This window comes from Anopheles gambiae, chromosome 3, assembly GCF_943734735.2.
Source record: "Anopheles gambiae chromosome 3, idAnoGambNW_F1_1, whole genome shotgun sequence".
Taxonomy (NCBI): domain Eukaryota; kingdom Metazoa; phylum Arthropoda; class Insecta; order Diptera; family Culicidae; genus Anopheles; species Anopheles gambiae.
This window is the reverse complement of record NC_064602.1, coordinates 79,750,358-79,770,071: the sequence shown is the minus strand read 5'-3', so window position 1 is coordinate 79,770,071 and position 19,714 is coordinate 79,750,358. Positions and strand designations below refer to the sequence as shown.

Genomic DNA, 19,714 nt, shown 5'->3' with positions numbered 1-19,714 from the left:
TACCATCGCCTCCGTACAGCAAACGCCCCGCAAAAGGACTCCCACGGCCTCCTCGCCATTCCAAAACCCCTCCGCTAGCATCGTAAAACAACTTTTCCAATAATTCCGTTATTTACTTCTTCTGACAGCTTAAAGTGGAGGATGATAAAGTTTAAGCAATTTCAATGGCAGGCGACAATCGGCAGCCAAGCGCCACTGTCACCATCACCAACCAAACCCTCGCCATTTTGCAGCGGAGATCTTCAGCGTTCCGTGTTTTCCCCGAAAGTGGAATGGAATGAGTTTCATCCGGAACATGCATACGCTCGCAGTTGACTTTCCCCTAAAATGGATGGCATTTATTTGCTAAACTCACACCGACACAGACACACATACGCACGTGTGGAGAAAATATGGTTTGGAACGCTTCCGGTTTCAGGAAAAAGGCACACATACACGCTCATCACACACTTCTTCAAGGTTCCAAAGTCGACAAAGCACCGACTTCAGGTTCCGGCAAGTAAAGCTGAAAATGAATTGATAGCACACGAATGGAAACTTTGCAATTTCTCGCAGGCACGTCTTGGACCTCCACCACGCACGCAGCTGCCTTCTTGCCGGTCCCCGAGACTCGTATACTCGGAGCTTACTTTAATAAACGATTCAATGGGCTAAATTGAATTTGATAACGTTCTGTTCTACCGGAAACTCACTGCCTCCAAGGCCTCGAGTCCTCCAGTAGCTTCAGCTTTGCACACCAAGTCCCGGGTGGGTTATTCACAACACATGTAGACATCATCTCCTGTGCCTTCCCGCAAAGTGTTCTTGCCAGAGAGTTCTTTGCATTAAATTGTCGTCTTATATCGGTCCCCGACACTGCTGGGCCGCATTGCCGGGAGGGACCGTACTGCTGCACGGGCTAGTGATATGGGCCAACCTACCTGTGTGAAAATCCGACACCTCATCCTACCCTCCACATACGCTCCATACCATATGCACTCGGAACGGAACGGAGCCTTGCCGAGCAGTGTAAGTACACTTCCGAACAACATTTATTGCTTTCCACCGGCTGAGCGTTCGAGCGGCACCGGGAGATGGCCCACGGGTGCCTGAGCCTCCCTGTGCTCTCCATTCTCGCAAACAATTCCCCAACAATCCCCGGAGTGTAATCAATTTTTTCCCGCCCTCGCTTCTCTCCAGCACACTCACTTTCGCTTATCCGAAGCATCCTCTCAGGGCAGACCCGGCTGCTGGAGCAACTTTCGGTTCACATTTCAAAGCAAATTCGAGCAGCGGAGAAATGTGCGAGAAATAATGTACACCGGCCCACCTGCCTGCCCGACTGCCGGCCCAGAACTCCGCGACCGTGCTGAGAGGTTTGAACATTGCTAATTCTGGACAAATAATGCCGCTAGCGGTGTATCCAAGGCGGCAGACTGCCGCACACAGAACTACACGTTTACGTAAGCGGGCGAAGAAATCGTTCATATGTACCGATGTTTCGCATACAGCATCACAAGCGCCCCTGGTGGTTGCTAACCGAGCAGTGGAACGAGAAAAAAACATGAACCAAACGTCTGGAATTTTGGTGAAAAATCTTATCTCCACCTTCTCTCTCCATCCGTCACGTGGCGCCTTTCCGAATCGTGTTGCCTCTTCGCACCCCGAGCGGGGGACATCCGGCAGTGAAATTTCCACAACTTTGGAGGAACACCAAACAACGAGAAAACTCCAATGGGAATGAAATGAGCAGCCACTGCTAAACAATTTCCCCGCCTACGCTACGCAACAACCCCTACCGTCAACTTGCCATCAAACGCCCGCATCGTTGCGCTTTGTGCGTGTTATGGCGGTGGTTGATGGCTAATCTACGCCCGCGATCGCAATCTTCGCATCAAAGCAACAGCAGCAGCAGCAGTAGAATGGCTGCGGGGCGAAATTATTCTGTTTTGCAACTCACACCCACACTTGCGCTTGTTTGATTTGCCAACGCACAGTCAACAAATCCCGCTTGCGTGCCGGATGGATGCCGACACGCACCCGATCGATACGCAATGAGAGCAATAGGTTTGATGGGCTCGCTGTGTTCTGGGGAGAATGTGTGAGGTGCCATGTGAGTGTGTGTCTGTGTCTAGCACGAAGAAAATCTTAGTACTGCATCTTAATTGTCCGTGACAATTGAAGCCACTGACTGTTTGGCTCTGATTGATTTGTCAATCTGGATCGATAAACATTTAGGAAAAAAATACATCCAGCTGTAATAACAACAACTACACTGCTTTAATCCTGTAATACGTCAGAAGTTAGCAAAGAATTTCATACTTATCAGCAGGAACCTAAGATGAAACTCATTTCTAACCATTTTTTCCAATAAATTTTTGTCATGGTAAATTCTTGAACATAACATAAAAGAACTGCTCCTCCAGAAACTGCTTTTATTCTGAAGAGAATTGGGACGAATAGACCTCTTTAAACTACAAAAAAATCTATATATCAGCAATTTAACTATTTTGGAACTAAGGAACAGACCAGAAAACACTTCTAGTAAAGATATTTCTCGTTCAGAGAATTGAAAAGGACTTTGGAAGTAAAATCCAAGTAAAATAACTCACTTCAAGGAGCGCAGTTATCCTTGGGCACCCTAGAGCAGTTATCCATCATGAGCGTGGAGTTCAAGGAGGTCCCACACTGAGTACTCAATCAAATGAAGTTTTCTCAATAATCCTTGATGCTCAATTTTTGATATGGTTTTCACTAAATGAGATGATCAAACTGAGTGCAACAATTGAGATAGCTCTCTGGCTCACATAACTCTTCTGAAGATCTGTAGATTCTATGCTTTATTGTAGTTTATTTCTTCATAAAATACTCCATCAGCTAGTAACTGTATTCCTACAAACAATGAAGAGTCTTAACAAAATCACTTTATTTATTACGCAAATCAAAACCCTTTCATTACATCACATTATTTGTTTATGTATCCCTACAGAGTTGAAAATACATTTGCTAACTAATTTCGCCAATTACAGCGCCCTATACTAAGGATATCATACACAGTGCGCTCTTGCTTCTCATCCTTCGAAATCGATTTCCCTGTCGCATTCAATCGCCGCGTAAGCATGTCCCCAACGAAGTTAATCATAGCATGAAGACGCTATGATCAACTTTGCCGACGCTAAACTTTACCTTCCCCGGTCCATCCCGTACCAGAAACCACACACATGAACCACAGCTTACAACACATCTTCACACTTCACCCGTCAGTGGCCCGGCAACAAAACTCACAGTGACACGGCAGACCAGTAGCATTCTTATCCTTCCATCCGCTAACCTACCGCTAAGTCGCTCATCCGGGTGGATTAACTGGCGGGCTCGTGTGTATGTGTGTGTTTGTGTCTCCCCGCCACTTAGATGTGTTGACGCGTGAACGACCCCCGAAACTTCACAAATAATTAGTACCCAAGCAGAGGGTTTATGGGTGGATGGGAATGATTGGAGCTGACGTGCCGTTAGCGAGAACTGGAGGCGAATCCTACGACGACCTTCCCAGACACCCAAAGCCCCGCCCGCGGTCGTTTCTGATGGATGAGTAATAAAAACAATAATGTCACTGCGATTTAATGCACCAATTTGCTGCAGCAGTAGCACCGGCTTCACGTCTTAAGACGAGTTGCTCGCAAGAAGTTCCCCAAGACCCTGCAGAAAGACGCTAAACATCGACCCAGTTATTATTTGTTGTAGCAAAGCTGGCCTGAAGCTGCACCCCGCTGCAATGCCCGTCCCCAATTAGCTGACCTACAATGCATCGAGGGCCGCGCAAAAAATAGGTGCATCATCCCTGTGGCTCTACGCTTCGTCAGAGCGTGAAGCAGAGAAGAAACAGACAGGAGCGCGAGTGCAGTGTCGCCGCAGTGCCATAAAATCCCAAAGTTTACCCAAAAGATGGAATCATGGAACGTGTGAACAATCAGACCGTAGATTTTATTGCATCTCTGGCACGAAGGGATGAGGCGGGAGACAGAATCAAAAAGGATGTGCTGCAGGACTGACACAGACACACACACTGCTCATACTGCATCACCGGAAGTGTGCAATAGGAAACGGGGTTTGGCAGCTCTTCACACCTTCACACACCACAAAGACCCGGCACGGAAACGAAAAACCTGCAAACTGTTTGTGACGATTGTTTGAGCACTGCGAACAAATAATAAAACCCTTTTTTTTGGGTGAAAAAACCCTTCGGATCTCACACATAAACACATACATAGAGCAGCAAAAGCTAAATAGCACGATATGCAGCCAGCTTTTTGCTGGCCCATAATTAGGTTAGCAGGTCAGTTGAAATTTATTTTTATGACTTTATTTTCAACATCCTGAGGGAGGAAGCGTTAACGCGTTGCTTCGTTTTTTTTCTAACCAAAAAAACAACAAAATGCTTGGTTTACACCACCTTCTTCACGCTTTGATTCACTATCTGGTGCAAGATAACGCGCAGTAAAATGTATTAAAACGAGTGAAAGCACACGAAAACGGGTCCTATCTGCGGATGTGTATGCCAAAACAGACACACACCACTAACACTCTACACAGATGTGCACAAGCTGCCATGGTGGAAAACAATTCGCCGCAGCAAAAATTGTTTCCTGTAAATTTTTTAACAAACTACCGCACTGCACACACACACACACTTGTCAGTGGTATGCATCGGTGGTAGGACCCCCGTCTGGAACGGCCTCCATGCTCTCCCTCCTGCAGGACACATTAGAAAGTGCAGCTCGTTTTCGGTCCAACCATTCCATCGCCCGCATTTCCCATGTCGTCCCTCGCGAACTTCCCTCACACCGAAAGGGTCCCCAAAAAAAAGAAAGAAAACACGGACGTCGACCATCAACAAAACGTAGCAAACCATTTCCGTGGACATAAATAATTCCCCGGCCATTTGTTGAGCTCCCTTTTCCCCCTTCACTCTTTGCCAGCTTGTGCCAAACCCTGTTGCCATTTTATGTGCATGTTCGTACTGTTTTTCCGCTCTACCCTCTGCTCTTTACCAATGTATTTTTGCTGCTGCATGCGATGTTGTGACTAAGATGTACCTCAATGCCCTCTGCTTGATGCTGCTGCTGCTGCTGCCACCACTGTCACCCAGGCCTACACAACATGTTTTGTCTATTACAATTGTGTGCAATGCGTATTTTGGTTGCAGTTGGTTGCTGTGCATATGGTGTAGACGTGTGTGTGTGTGTGTGTGTGATGAGTGTGTTTTTTTCTATTGCTGTTGTTGTTGTTTTGGTGCTGTTATCGTTTCGGGCTTTGGCTATTCTTTATTGTCGCCCATTTATTCCGCGATGCTTGTCTGGACGGTTTAAATAATAGAAGCTCTCTTTTGTTGTTTAGATACCGACATTGAACGGGAAGAATTACAATGGCGATGATTCGAGGTGGGTAGAATCAAGCTAAAAACCACGAAACAGTATAGCACTATGTAAACACTTCCTTTGTGCAGGAGCAAGCTCGTTGTTTGGTATACTGGAAGGTAGAGGATCAATCCCCACCCAAGTCCAGAGTTCATTGACAGTAATATTAACGGGTTGAATGAAAAGCAAATTATATTACTTAATTAACAGGTTTGCTCATAGATATGATGCAGGTGACCCTCGAGATACGACCCAATAGAGGTACGAAGATTTTGATTTTGACATTTCACAATAGTCATTTAGCTGCAATTGACTCCAGAATTCCAGAATTGAAGATTCCATCCTTACTCGAATTTTGATATTTATGCACAGTAAATGACTTTTCTTATAAAGCCTAAGCATCAACGAAAACTGTTTTAGTTAAAATATACGATATCATAGATTTCATCGACTCTTCTACTTCGCTTAAAAACTATGTATTGACAGATATTCGACATGCGACTTTATGGTCCCCGACAGCCACAGTCGTTTCTCAGGGGTCACCTGTACTTAACAATAAAATTATCTAGACTTTGTTACATTACATTATACGAGAAAAACAGGAGAGTTTTTTTTCAGAAACTCAACTTATTCAGAAGTCTCGAATAAAATAGTCAACAGATATTGGTCCAAAAAACTTTGGACAACTTATAGGATCTAGAAGTAATCTATAATGTTGAACACACTCCAAATGGATTGTAACGCAAGTTTTCGAATGAGTTCTTAAATCCCCAAAAATGTTTGTAATATGTAACACAACTCTCTTAAGGCTCAAAATATAATAAAACAAGTCAGTTCCCACACTTCAGGATATTTTTCATATAGGACGTGTTTATTTGATATGAGTCTAGTTATCACGACTTCTTCCTTCTTCTGTTTGGCGTAACGTCCTACGCGGACATGCCGGCCTACAAAATCTTTCGAGACTTAATTCATTACCACGTAGCCGGATAAGTCAATCCTTACTACGGTGGGACGGTTCCATTCTGGGCTTGAACCCATGACGGGCATGTATTTGAGTCGTTCGAGTAGACGATTGTACCACGGGACCGCCCCACGGGATCGAGTCTAGTTATGAATTTAATGTAAAACCTGTGGAGTGAAAATACTCTCCACATACACGAGTGTATATTATGAATGAATTGTAGTTTTTAGTGGAATGATTAGATCCAGCATTTCAGTAATTTGCATAATACTTCATATTTAAAGGAGAAAATTAAAAAGATTACTGAAAATGTCGACGCCTAGTAGCAAATACCACTTTCACAATGTTTTAAAGCCCTTATTTTAACTCCAAAACCCCAACAAACTTTAAAGGTACCACTTTGCAGCATATCGTTGCACTTTAATTCCACGCAAAAAGCCACGCGATCAGCCTGTCCCTATCGTTCCATTGTGCAAATTTGATTTTCCACCATATTTCACCTATTGTATCACTTTTCCCTCCATGCAATTACCCTTAATAATATGTACAAACTTTTGGCTCACGCTCTCACCCATGCACACCACAGGTCCACTACACATTGCCACACATTGCCCTCTACAAATTGGGCTACTACTGCTACTACCAACCCGTCCGCCAACAGTACAGCTGCGGATGGTTTTGCACGATAGAAACGCCAGCCCGCCATCGGTACCGGTACGGTTCAGCGTACTAAACGGAATACTAAACGGTAACAATCGAATGCAAAATTCCCGAACCCACGCCAACAACAACGAAAAAAAAAGAAGACAGACACGAAGGGAAAACATGCCGAAAGGACAGGGACACAAACACCAAAAACACACCCCCCGCTCACGGTCCCTGCGTGCGGGCAAACAGAACAAAACCTCCCGTGGTACAAGATTAAACCACGTTCAACCGCCGTAGCGAATCCGATTTGTCTTGCAACACACAACACGACGCATTTATGAATATTTATGTGCGCTTCTGGAGCATTTCTCCCTTTGCGCCGCGTATGCGCCATGCCATGCGGCGATGGCTCTTTCACTGTTGTTCGTTCGGCTTTTTTTACGCTGTTGTCGCCGCCGATTTACCACCGCCTGTGCTATCCCTGCCGCGAGCCCTGCGAGCACCCAACAACACGAGTCGTTAGCGTTTTGCGGCGTCCTTCAAAAGCGAGGACGAACGCGACGGCGGCCGACAACTCCCAAATCCATCGCCCCGAAAAGTACCCACGGATAATCGTTACCGACAACTTGCTAATGAATCTCCAACTATCGAAGAGGCACTTGCACCTCCGTGGAACGTTTCCCTGCGTTCTGGTAGACGCCGTCCAGCTCGTCCAGGATCTGGTAGTTGGGTCGGATCGGATTTCCCCGCTATCGGAACTGCCATGGAGCTGCAGATATCGAAGGGCGGGAGCAGTTGCTTGTCACGTCACTTCTGCAGCATAGTTTAAGCTCACAAACACGGGCTGATGCTCAGGTGCGTTCCGAAAGCGTGCGGACAAACAAAACGTTGAACGTGATCTCATGCAATTCTCTCTCTCTCCCCGAGAGCTGAACCGGCAGAAGGGATAGCTAACCAACAAACGAGCAAGTATGCAAACAAGCCATGCCATTTACCCGGGCATCACCGGGCAAGACGTCAGCATCATCTGCCTTCGATGCTCCGTTTGCAGCAGGGCAAGCGTTCAAGTACCGTGACAGCGGGAACGGGATCCTTCACCAAACTTTTACGCCAGGTGAGCCAGAAACAGGGCGTTGGGTTTCGGTTTTTCGGAAAAATGTTTTAAATTAGCCACCTCCTACCCGCTGCTTCCGGATTCTACCCATTGCCAGACAAATCGCAAACCACCTGTGCCGTGCTATGGTTCCCGATCGGTTTCTGTCGTGCAGGGTAAAATTTCAAATTCTACAAACAATCCCAAACCTATCGCCTGCTACAACGTTCACCACATGAAAGCAACTAGCTGCCGGAGAGGAAAGTGTAGGGAACGACTGAACAAAAAATGCACCACACACACACGTACACATTCCACCCATCCAGTAGCTTGTCTGTATGTACATAAAGTGCACGCAGCAGTGCTCTCTACCCCACTACAAAATAGTAACAAAAAATCTCTCCCCTAACGCTAAACGCCCTCTAGCCTGTCTAGGGGTGCGCCCCATCGTAGGAGCTAACCGTGATTTGTACATCAGACCTATTCGCTCTGTAAAACACAGCACGGCACACTGGAACCAACCTCGTTGTTCGTGGTTGTACCCACGAGCCCCTTATTCTCGGGAAAGACCCCCGAGTGCGACGGGGCGAGCCAGAACAGCCTGCCGAACACGCGGTCTTTGGCATATATTTGCGTACGAAATTTGCTGTTAATAGCAGGCTCAATTTGTACTTCGTTCGTATCGGGCTACGGTGCTACCCTCCCCCTTTTGGCAACCCCTGGCTCATTGACTGCTGCGAGGAGAGAGAAACAGAGTGAAGGAAAGACTGTCATCGTGTACCAACCACTTCCACTTCCAGAGGGGGTTTTTGCAAACCGACCGGAACGGTGTACCGACCGTTTGTTGTCCTTTCCAAAAGGGAGACAAGTGCTGTGGGAGGAACCTGTGAAACGGTTCACCTCCATTCCCATCTGTACCATCATGGGGCCCGGGTTACACATCAAACGGTGGAAGTGCTGCTGCTTGTTTCAACTTCCTCACCAGAGAAGGGAAAAGTTTAAAGAAACAACATTCATTAGTTGGTGGTTCACCTTAATAAAAGCCAACGCCATTTTCACTCGGTAAATCTGCCCGAAAAAGGTATGCGGCATGACGCACAGGATGGGACGCAGTTTGTCAATTACACCACACCACCGCAACAGCAGTTTAACGTGCGCCGGGCGGGTTGGAAATTGATGGGTGGGAATTTCAAACGTGAATCAGGATATGGAGATGTAACGAAATATTTGATACCTGTAGGCGGGGGTATACACAGTAGCGGTGTAGCAGTTCGTCTTAGTTAAACGTTTTCACGAAGGCGCTTTTCCTCTTTGTAGCCGTTGGGGGACAAAGGTAAATATACAACCGCTATGGCATTCCCAGCCAGCAATGTTTGTCTCATGCTCACGTGCGCGTGTGTTAGCTTCATCAAAGAGATTTTTCGCAATTAATATGATCCATTTTAACACGGTTCAAAGGGTTGAAGTGCGCACACTTTACCGGTGTGTCGAGTTCACATATATTTTTTTTTGTATTGTTAAATTACACCCATTATGTGCAATTTGATAAATGTAATTAAAACTTCGGTTTAAATTCCAAAAAGTGTGTTGCCATTTATTAACAGCAGTAAGCTAAACAATGAAGAACAATTTACACCATTGAAATAATTATACAGCTTGCGCGCTAACATGTAGTTGATTAATAAACTAAATTGCTGATTGGAATTACTCCTCCCAGATGATTTATATTTAAATAAAGGTATTTACATTTAATTGCGCAATTTTGCGCACTGGCAGCTAATAAAGTTTCTGGGAAATTATGAAAATAAAACGTCAAACGCGAGCTGTTGATTGAGCGTGATAATTAAATTAAACACAAATTAATTGTGCCTCTTTCGTAGAACATTTGCTGCTAGTACATTAAATACATTTTTTTAATAACGCTTATGGTTGCATCGATTTTCCTTTTGATAGTTTCATGAAATCGAAGATTCAATTTCAAACCATTGTTTGGCATAGAATATTTGAAAAAATAAACTCACGACTACAAAAAAAAACTTTTTTATACTTCAAAACTTGTTTAAATTACTGTAGATTGCTGTTTTCTTTTTCATTAATGGGGCCCTATAGAGTTTGACAGTTGGAGGCTGAAATCATGTAAAAACTCCATATAAAACGTCACATAAAATTAGCCTGCAATTTTCAGTCTAGATTATTCTAACCTCACAGCTAGAATTAGATTCTAGTATCTGCTCGAAAAATGGTGTTTACATTTATCCCAAGGTGCATTAAAGAGATCTGGTGACGGAATCTAGAATCAAAGTGTATGTAGTCCAGGTGGTCTCATAGCATGTTTTTATAACCAAATTTTAATATCACTTTTTGACAAGATGGGTGAAAACTTTTGTACAAACAAGCTTTCTGGAGGCTGGACGAATACTCAAAACACTCTTAAAATCTTCATTCAGAAGCAAAAACGATAAAAATAAGCCTTCTAAATACATACACCTTGGGATAAGCCCCCCGTTATATTATACCCACTTAGATAGCTGCCCGCAAACTGCTATACAATGCAAACAGCTGACAGGCTGAAATTTCAGCGTACGATCCTAAAACAGAAAGGGCCCGAATAATAGTATATTAAAAATTGGTAAAAATTATAACTATGGTGAAACTTATAGGACTGATCGCACTGTTCTAACAGCATATAAGAATTTAAAACATATAAATTATTTTTTAAGGAAAGCCATCATTCAAAACACTTAACACTCGAAGAAATATGCGCAACCAATGCGTTGTGAAATCATGTTACACTGCTGGGATGTTACACTTTTACACTGTCAATGTTAATAACCTCAAATACTCAGACTAATCATCGCTCACTCACTCTGCGAAATAAAAGCTTAAAATAGTTCTGTGCGACCCAAGCGCCAAACTCGCCACTCACTTACGTTGATTGCCAAAAATCCCAACGTTTCAAGTGAACGCACCCCCGCAAGCTGGGTGCGGGTGACAAAACGACTCCCACGTGCCGATTTTCCGTGCTCTTTGGCACTGCCAAGAAAGGACCTTCATCTTGTTTTGCAATCAAACTTTCGACAAAATGCGAACTCTGTGTCTTTCTCCCTTCTCAGTCACCCTCCTAAACAATTCCCACGAACCATTCCTAAAATAAAACGCTACATGAGTCATCCCAATACAACGGCAAGTGCATATACCCTGTTTTACTAACCAGCAAAAAAAAGATCCTACAAATGACAACTACTACTCTGCGCAATGACCGATACCAACGCACGGTACGTCTGGGGCTGCCGACATAAAACACACCACCGCGGTCACACGGTGCTGCTGGCCGTCTCCGGGAGCGAGACAACGAACACATGTTTCTTTAAAGGTTTATTTCAAGACGCATTTGAAAAACTGCCAATCTAGCCCAAGTGTACTTACCCGCACGCGGGTAAGTACATCGCTCTTCCTAAGGACGTGGTGTGCCTTCCCGAGCAACTGCTGCCGAGAACACCGGGAGCCCGCGCTGCACGTCAATCGATACGGGGTGAGAATCGTGCCGGGACTACGATAAGGCTCGCCCCCGTCTCTGCCCCATCGATTTTCATCGGCTCGCATCATTAGACCCGGTGACGGGTGCCTTCACTTCTGTGCGTCCCGGCAGGGGTTCGTTTGATTAAAACCACCGAGGGAGTATCGTCGCACCCAACGACGTTCTGCAGCACAACAACAGACGAGTCAGACGGGACGTGTTTGACATTTATGCTTTGTTTTCTTTCTCTTTTTTACCCACCCTTCTCCCTCGTCCAATCTGACTCCCGTGTTGGCTGGGCCTCCGGTTTTCAGGCCGGGCTACTCAGACGAATGAGCGCAAGTAGCAAGTCTTCCTCTGGAAGGTTGGGACGGTGCGCAGACAGCGCAACACGGAACGCCAACCTTCAAGGACCTACGCCCTACGTAGTGGAGATCGAAGTACTTGAAGTTGCCGTCACTTGAGCGGTGACGTACTGCATGTTCACACTCCACGCCGTCTCTCCGCAGTTCCTGCACGTGATTGGAGTACCGTGCATGGACGTGAATTTTGCGTCCAATTTTTCCACACCCAAACTGACATGTCGACACCGGGCAGATGACGCGCTCCAAACGAGCCTTGTCGAGCCGGAACCGTCAGCGCTTTAAAGTCGACCTGATTGGACAACACTAAACGATTGCCTGTGTTGGGGAGGGGAATGTGTTCTCCGACATCCACGCCGATAGAGCGCAGTGGTGAAGTTTCCCGGTAGTCCTGATGTGGAATCAGCTTTTCCCCCATTTGAGTACAAACCCTCAACGAAAAAGCCGAGCTCCAAAACAAAATGGGAAAATTTAATTTATGTTTATTTGCTCACGGAACACGCGAACGACCCCACTTCCACCCGACAGGCTCCCGGGTGGACGCGTCGTTTGCCGGGCGTGAAAATTGTGCTCAACCAAAGATGAGGAAGCGTCCTCGGCTAGCCAACAGAGGGGTTCTACTTTCCTGCAAACGGTGCTGTGAACAAGTGAACAATTCGCAACCCATCACGCGACGTACACGCGCACCCTTACAGATGGTTCGGAGTTGGTTGCTTCCCGGCCCCTTGATTCGGCGGCATCAAAACTCGATAATGCAATTAGCTACCGCTTTGTGCTTCGGTGCAATTTACGTTTGGACTGTCGGCCTGCTGCCAGCGGGAAAATGGCTACCTCCCTTTGCGCAGCTCCCTGCTGCGGAGTGTATAACCGGAAGAACCAAAATCAACAACTAGAGACACGCGCGCGCGCTAAACTCCTGTCGCTCTCATTCCATTTTTTCCCCCAAAAAGTCGTCATGATGGTGCCCTTCTTAACGGTTGGAAAAGGTTTATGTTTTATTTCATTGCAGTACAGTGCAAAAGTACAGCAAGGGAGTAGTAGCAGTAGGTTGAAGTTGAAGTTTGAGTCTGCGGCTAGCCCGGAGGAGGTGTTGTGTGAAAATTGACTACACCAAAACCTGGCAACTCCTTCCCCCCAAAACGCACGCCTGGAGTGAGTCTGACAGAGCACGCGATTTTACGACTGTCGTTTTGAGGTTTTGAGACGTGCGAGGGAGTAGAACTTTTCGACCAGACCAGCAAAAGGGACGCGAGGACGCGACACGGAAAGCTGTGGCATGCAACAACGACAACAAAAAAGGCAAGTACAATAAAAAGTGGAAACAACCAATGTCCCTGTCACCTGAAATGAAGCTATTGGAGTTGGAGTTGTTTCCAGCGATACGAATGGGGAAAATTGGCAGTTCATGATAAATTGCTTGCGTTTGAGCTCCCATCACGGGACCGCCCTTTTCCAGTGAAACCATTTTGTTTTGAAGAGGAAGAGGGGGGCCCGACAACCGATTCCATATCATCTTACGACCCCATGGGTCGTCATATCATAAGAAACGCATCGATGGATAAATGGTTGACACTTGTGGGCACTGCTCACTGTGCTGTCCTTGTTTTTATTATTCGGGGGTTTTTGAACTTCTTCAACACCCGACCCAACCGAACAACTCCAAGCTGTCAACCATCCTGACCCGTCCAGGAGGGGTAGGTTTGGGTGGTTTTGCTTTGGGGTAATAGGAAATGCCATAAATTATAGAGTTCGTTAGCCAAAACACGCGTACCCGAGCATGGCGTTCTTCAGTTGATTGTTTCGACGAAATATGATTGCCATTGTTGGTGGATTTGTGTGCTCGACGAATTCCCATCCCGGAGACACGGTGTGAAAAATTGTTCGCGTTCGCTCGGGTTCGCTGGACCAGCGAACCAGTCTCCCGAGAGAGAAATGGCAAAAGCGAAAAACGAGAAAAGGTAGCAAGAAGTTTTTCGTCCCATTTTGCACGGGGAAAGTTGTCAGGATACTCGGGTGCTCCCTTGATAGCTTGTTATAAATGTTAAAATGTTCATTTTCTATTCACTGTCACGATGGTATCTCCCTGGGGAGGAGCTGTTCCAAACGAGTAGAGCATTTTTAAACATAATTTTTATCTTTTTTGGAAGCGAAATACAAACTATTTGCTTGCGTTTTGGCTACAAACGCTACTAAAAAACATATTTTTGTATTTGAATGTGCCCTGAAGGCTTTAAGAACCAGACATTATTTAAGTTGTTCTATCGTACGAATATCCTCCTTTGGAACAACAAAAAATTGGGTTTAGAACGCGAAAGGACGCTATGTTATGGACAAAATATCGTTGCTTCATGCATTCATTGTACCTCCAAAATTGCATTGTTACGAACAAAAAGGTTCGACCGTTGGTCCACTGCCTTACATTCGTGCATTTCATCCCATCCCAGTCCGAACGTTGAGCAAACATTTCAGTCACTCGCTTTCGGACATCGCTCCACAACAGCCAACCCGTGACGTTCGCTGCTCAACAGAGTCCCACAAAAATCCAATAAATTGAACATGAAATCGATTGAGCATATTGCATGAGCTTGTTCGGTTGCCGCCCTTTCCAATCCCTTGGACCGAATTCCTACCATCCACATCGACAAAGGACTGCTAAACCCATCGACGTCTCCCTGCTGTCGGGCGGGATAAGGAGCGGGAGAAATAATCGGTCTCATACAACTACTGACAATCCCGGAACCCAAGGTCGGGTCTCGACTGACGAAGGCGCTCAATGGAGATTTTGAAGGGATTTGGGAATTAATCACCTCAAAAGTGGAAATCTTTTCTCGGGACCTAGTTTTTTGTGCGTTGCCTCCTGCTTCGGCCATTTCATACCCAGCTGTTCTGTTCCCTCTATTACACGGTGCGAGGAGGGATTTTTTTTTTTTGGGTGACCAAAGGCTCAATACAAATCATTCGTAGCATGTCAACGCCGTCTAGAACTAGCTTCATCATCCTTGGAGCATGTGATCACGGGACAGAGGAAAAATAGCCGCCTTAGAACCGGAAAAGCGCAGAAACAGAGTACGTTTGGCTTGGTATTTAAGCTCTCTTCTTTAACCTTGCCTCTAACACGACAGGACGAGACCCTAAGAATCCTAACTCCTCAATCACGTTGCGTTGAAGCGGCCGAAAAAGGACGACCTCCAAGCGATTCTCGAGGGCAACCGACAAATCGAGGGTCGCGGTTACATCACGGCATTCTTCCGCTCCTTTCGCACAAAGCAGTTGTATTCAAACGTCTTCAAAGGCTAACCTACGTCTAACAATGCCTTTACCTTTGCCCAGCCAACCCGCCAACCGAACTAAGCACTAAGAGCATCGCGTTGAATAGACCCTCAATAAACCATCCAGCTACAACGAGTGTGTGTGTGGCTGTGTAATTTTCGGATCATTCTATACCACTCTACATCGAGACGGCTCTTCGAGCTTTCGGAGCTACATTGAATAGGATCTTCCCAAAAAATCACAACGATCCAACATTTGCGCCGTCATCGCTGCAAGCCGTCGTCGGAACGCTGCACACCTTGAACATCGTGAACGTGATTTTTTCCTCTCGCCATGATTATCATGAATAATTTCGAGTGGCTTCCCCATCGATCCCATCGATTCTGCGGTACCTCAACAGCAAACGGCGACGACGAGGACAGGATTACGCAGTGATTGGATTCAATTTTACGCCTCACCGAACAGCTGTCATCACCGTTCAGAACCAGCACCAGGCGGCGGTTGTCATTGCGGAATAAGTTACGGGAACGAAAGGCGAAAAGGACGACACGCAGCCTCAATGTTACCCCTTTTTTGCAACCAGGGAGTTTCATTCCATCCTCCGGAAATGAGACAGAGAGAGCAAGAGAACACGCGTGTGTTGTCTGTTTTCCTCCGTATTTATATGGAATGTTTTGAATAGTTTGACAAGGCTCACCGCATCCCGAGTGAGGACCCTTAGGACGGTCTGTGCAGTCTTTGTGCCGAACGTCAAATAAAACCTCCCATTGCAGGGCTAAGATTCGTAACACGGGATACAGAACCATCGGCACAGATCTTTCCCGGAATCTGTTGTGCAAACAGATTAGCCTATCAAGGGCACAAGAATGTTTATTCCCCGACTTTTTAGGTTAATTTTCTGCCCAATAAAATTTTGCGATTAAAAGCGACCATGAACTGTGCGTGTTTACGGGTTTGGAGTGAAAATAACAATCTTTATTTGCTAAAGCGATTGCATCATTGAGCTGGAACAGGAGTGGAGTCGCAGCATCGCAAAAAAAGAATGCAATTAACAACGTAAAACTATGGCATTTTCACTAAAGCAGAATAAACATGGAAATTTCAGGAGTATTCATGGAATTGAAGGAACGTAAAATGTTCGGTATTTCAAGCAATTTGAATTCAAGTTTTAATTTTATAGTTAGAGCTTTACGAAACCACTGTTTTAGTGGATTATCTATTCTACTCCAGACAGCATCATAACAGGATAGATTTTTAGTGCATTGCTAAGTGCTTAAACATAATTACTACAGAGCGTGGTCAAGAATCTTATCATTGTATTATCCTGCAGGACATAAGTATTTCTTGCTAATATTGCACAAACCGTAACTTTTTAAGTGACTTACGTAGGACATGAAGAATTACTCCCACTCTTGTTGAAGGTTTGGAAGTCACATAATAACACGTGCACAATGCCCATACAAGAACTCTTACACTACTCATAATATTGATTGTCAATTTCAAGACACAAATTATTCAAAAAACAATTTAAGAACTCTCTCAAGTAAGGCAATGACAGTACAATGTCGTTACACTAAATATCTAATACTGCAATACGAAACTAATTTCAAAACCAAGCAACAACTTGACAGGAACTTGACAACTTGAAACTGGAACAAACCAGGAAATAAATGAACTCCCATCAAAGAATACAGCCCATCCACAGCAAACAGTTTCACTCAAAAATAATCTAATATCACTTCCAGCTTTAACTTCACTTGCCTTTCCAACCTAATAATGCCATTCGCCGGGCTAAAAACGTTCCCATGGTGCCTTCGTTACAAATCTCATCAAACGCATCGCATCCCAACGGGCAACCTTTATGCTCCTCGGCCCGAAGAAACAAAGAGCCTCCTCATGGGTTTCTCATTTTTCATCATCGTCCAAAAATGGCATTCCATGGCACAAACAAAGAGGCATTTGCCGATGCGATATTTCCCAGAATAACACCACCGTACATTTGGCTTGTGCGTTCTCGAGAGTGTTCTATTAATATTTTTCCAGCTTCCAGCTTCCTCCACTTCAAAAGATTGTATACGCTGCTCTTAGCACAGCGTACCTGCGGTACACTTACGTCTACGGAGGCCTAATTTTTGAACCATTTTCAGAAACATGACTCGTACGTTTCGAATCACTTCAAATCCTGCCCGGTAGCGAGGCATTATTTTCTTTACGGAAAAAGGAGATGAAGATTAACCATTTCGCAAATAGGCAAAAAGAAACAAAAAAAATGGTAAGGAAAATAAAGCGATTGCGAACACATTTCATTGCCACCTTTGCGCTGGCCGCTGTTCTGAACGATAGCATCAGCGCAACGGAGGAGGTCCCGCGTTTGAGAGTTTAACCGTAGTACATTCCACCCGTAGCTCTCAGGCTTCCGTTTGCGCTCCGGCCCTCGGGGTTATTTTTGGCAAAGGACTCCAAAAGGTGTTCTCCCTGTTTCTGTATGTGTGCGTTGGTGAAATAAACAGGACGGCAAAGAGGACGGCCCGACCCGGTTAGGGAAAAACGCACATCGCACATCGGCGATGCTGCTGCGAAGCAAAATCTATTGCTTTCATCGGGCGAACGATTTATGCGTTCGCTTCTGGTCCATAAATATAGCCATTATTTACGACTGGTGATTGCACTGACGATCATAATTATCGTAATTGTCTGAGCCGGTCTGCCGCCGCCGCCCGCCCGCCTGCTTGCATGAGAAAGAAAAGGCCCTGGAATGGAGGGATGAAACTTTCCGCTACCGTGTTTCCGCTATTCGTGCGAGCCCGGGAGCCTTTACCGCTGCAGCTGTTGGTGCGGTATACGGCCTAACGCACGTTTCCGCAAGGCTGCGTAGATTATTTCCAACATTAAGATCCTTGCCTGTGTGCGTTTCAGGGGCCAGTGTCTGGGCATATAAATATAAAATGAATTATCTTTATTTTCACTTTCTCTGCCACTTAAGAGCTGTGGGAGAAATCGCTAACACCACGAAGCTCTAAGAGCGCCGCGTGTTGGAGTTTGGGAAATTACCTTCCGTAGGATCCGCATCCTAACGTCAGCGTAACGGTTCGGGCAGGCGGATGGAACCAAAATGACGCAACAGAACCCGGCCACACTCAGTGGAATAAATAATTAATGAATCATCGACATCGGCTTTAAGCTTGCACTTCGCCTCCGACAGCCGGAAGGAGGGTAAACTCCGACAAGCCCAGCAGGAAATAGCAGGCATCCTCGGGCGGCAGCAAACCTTGGGCTAAATTGATGAACTTTAATTACGATTGCGGACCCCCTCTGCAGGATCGGACTAGACCAGGAGCAAGCAAAAAACAACGCAAACTGGGAAAGAAAGCCAATTGGAACACAGCAGAAGGTTTGTTTTTAATTCCCAAGCTAGTTTTAAAAATCGATAAGCTCTTTCACTGTCCAACTGCAGCAGAAAGCAAAAGAGCCGTTCACATCGTTTACGTATCAGTTGCATCGGCAGATTAGAACTCTTGCACAATGCCGGTTTGGTACCCATGGGAAATAGTGCAGGATTCTCCATTCTACCTGCTCCTGGTGCAAAGCTCAAGACAAAACGAAATATACAATTCTCATTAGGATGAAGAAAATAAAACCTTCCAAGTCATGCTCATGCAGACCTGGATGTGCTTTAGAAATCCTGCATGCATCCTGCCGAGCGATGCTGAAATCAAACCAGAACATATCCTTAAAGATGTTTAAAGCTCAGCGTATTAACGTGGAAAACCTCAGACACACAAAAGAATCAAAAGGGATGCTTAAGCATGCCAACCGAAAAGAAACCCCGCAGGATTCGTTCGTTGGAGTTAATTGTCTTTAATGAGCCAACCATATCAACCGATCGAGCGACCAGCAGCGTGCAAGGCCAGCCGCGTTTTCTCGAGGAACTCCATTTACATTGAAACAAAAGACCCGCAGAAGAAATCGATGAAAAACCAGCGGGAAAAAGAAATGGAGAGAGCAACAACAACAAAACACATTACATCCTTTGAAACAGGTGTTCTGACAAGGGTACTGCGCACGGCGATCCTACCCCTGTTTCCTCTAATTCCTGTGCATCGCTGGCAAGAGATCCCAGGCTTTAGCCCATTGAAAAAGTAATTAATTTTTACTAGCCCTTTCCTTTCCCTTTTCGGACTGATCGGGCCTGCTCGTTGCCGGCCATTTCCGAGGAACGGGGCACGGTAAGCATACATAACAGCCGCCGTACCTCGATCCTTGGTCCAGTGTCCTTGTTGCGCTTCTCGAAAAACGGTTTCATACAGTCGCATTCTCTACTAATCCTTATTTTGGCAGCCTGCGTGTGTGTGTATGTGTTGGTACACATACAAGTTGTACGGGATGTAATGAAGATACCTTTGCCGTCGCTCAGTAGGATAACATCTGACTTATCGCACCTCGCCCGTACACAGGTACACAGGGACA

At 45.6% G+C, this 19,714-nt stretch overlaps 1 protein-coding gene across 1 annotated transcript in view; it reads right to left on the bottom strand.

Annotated features, from left to right (window-relative positions):
- The window catches only part of LOC133392712 (insulin-like growth factor-binding protein complex acid labile subunit), a 34,537-nt gene that overhangs the window by 9,945 nt on the left and 4,878 nt on the right, over nucleotides 1-19,714 (bottom strand). The gene's annotated exons all lie outside the window — the stretch shown is intronic.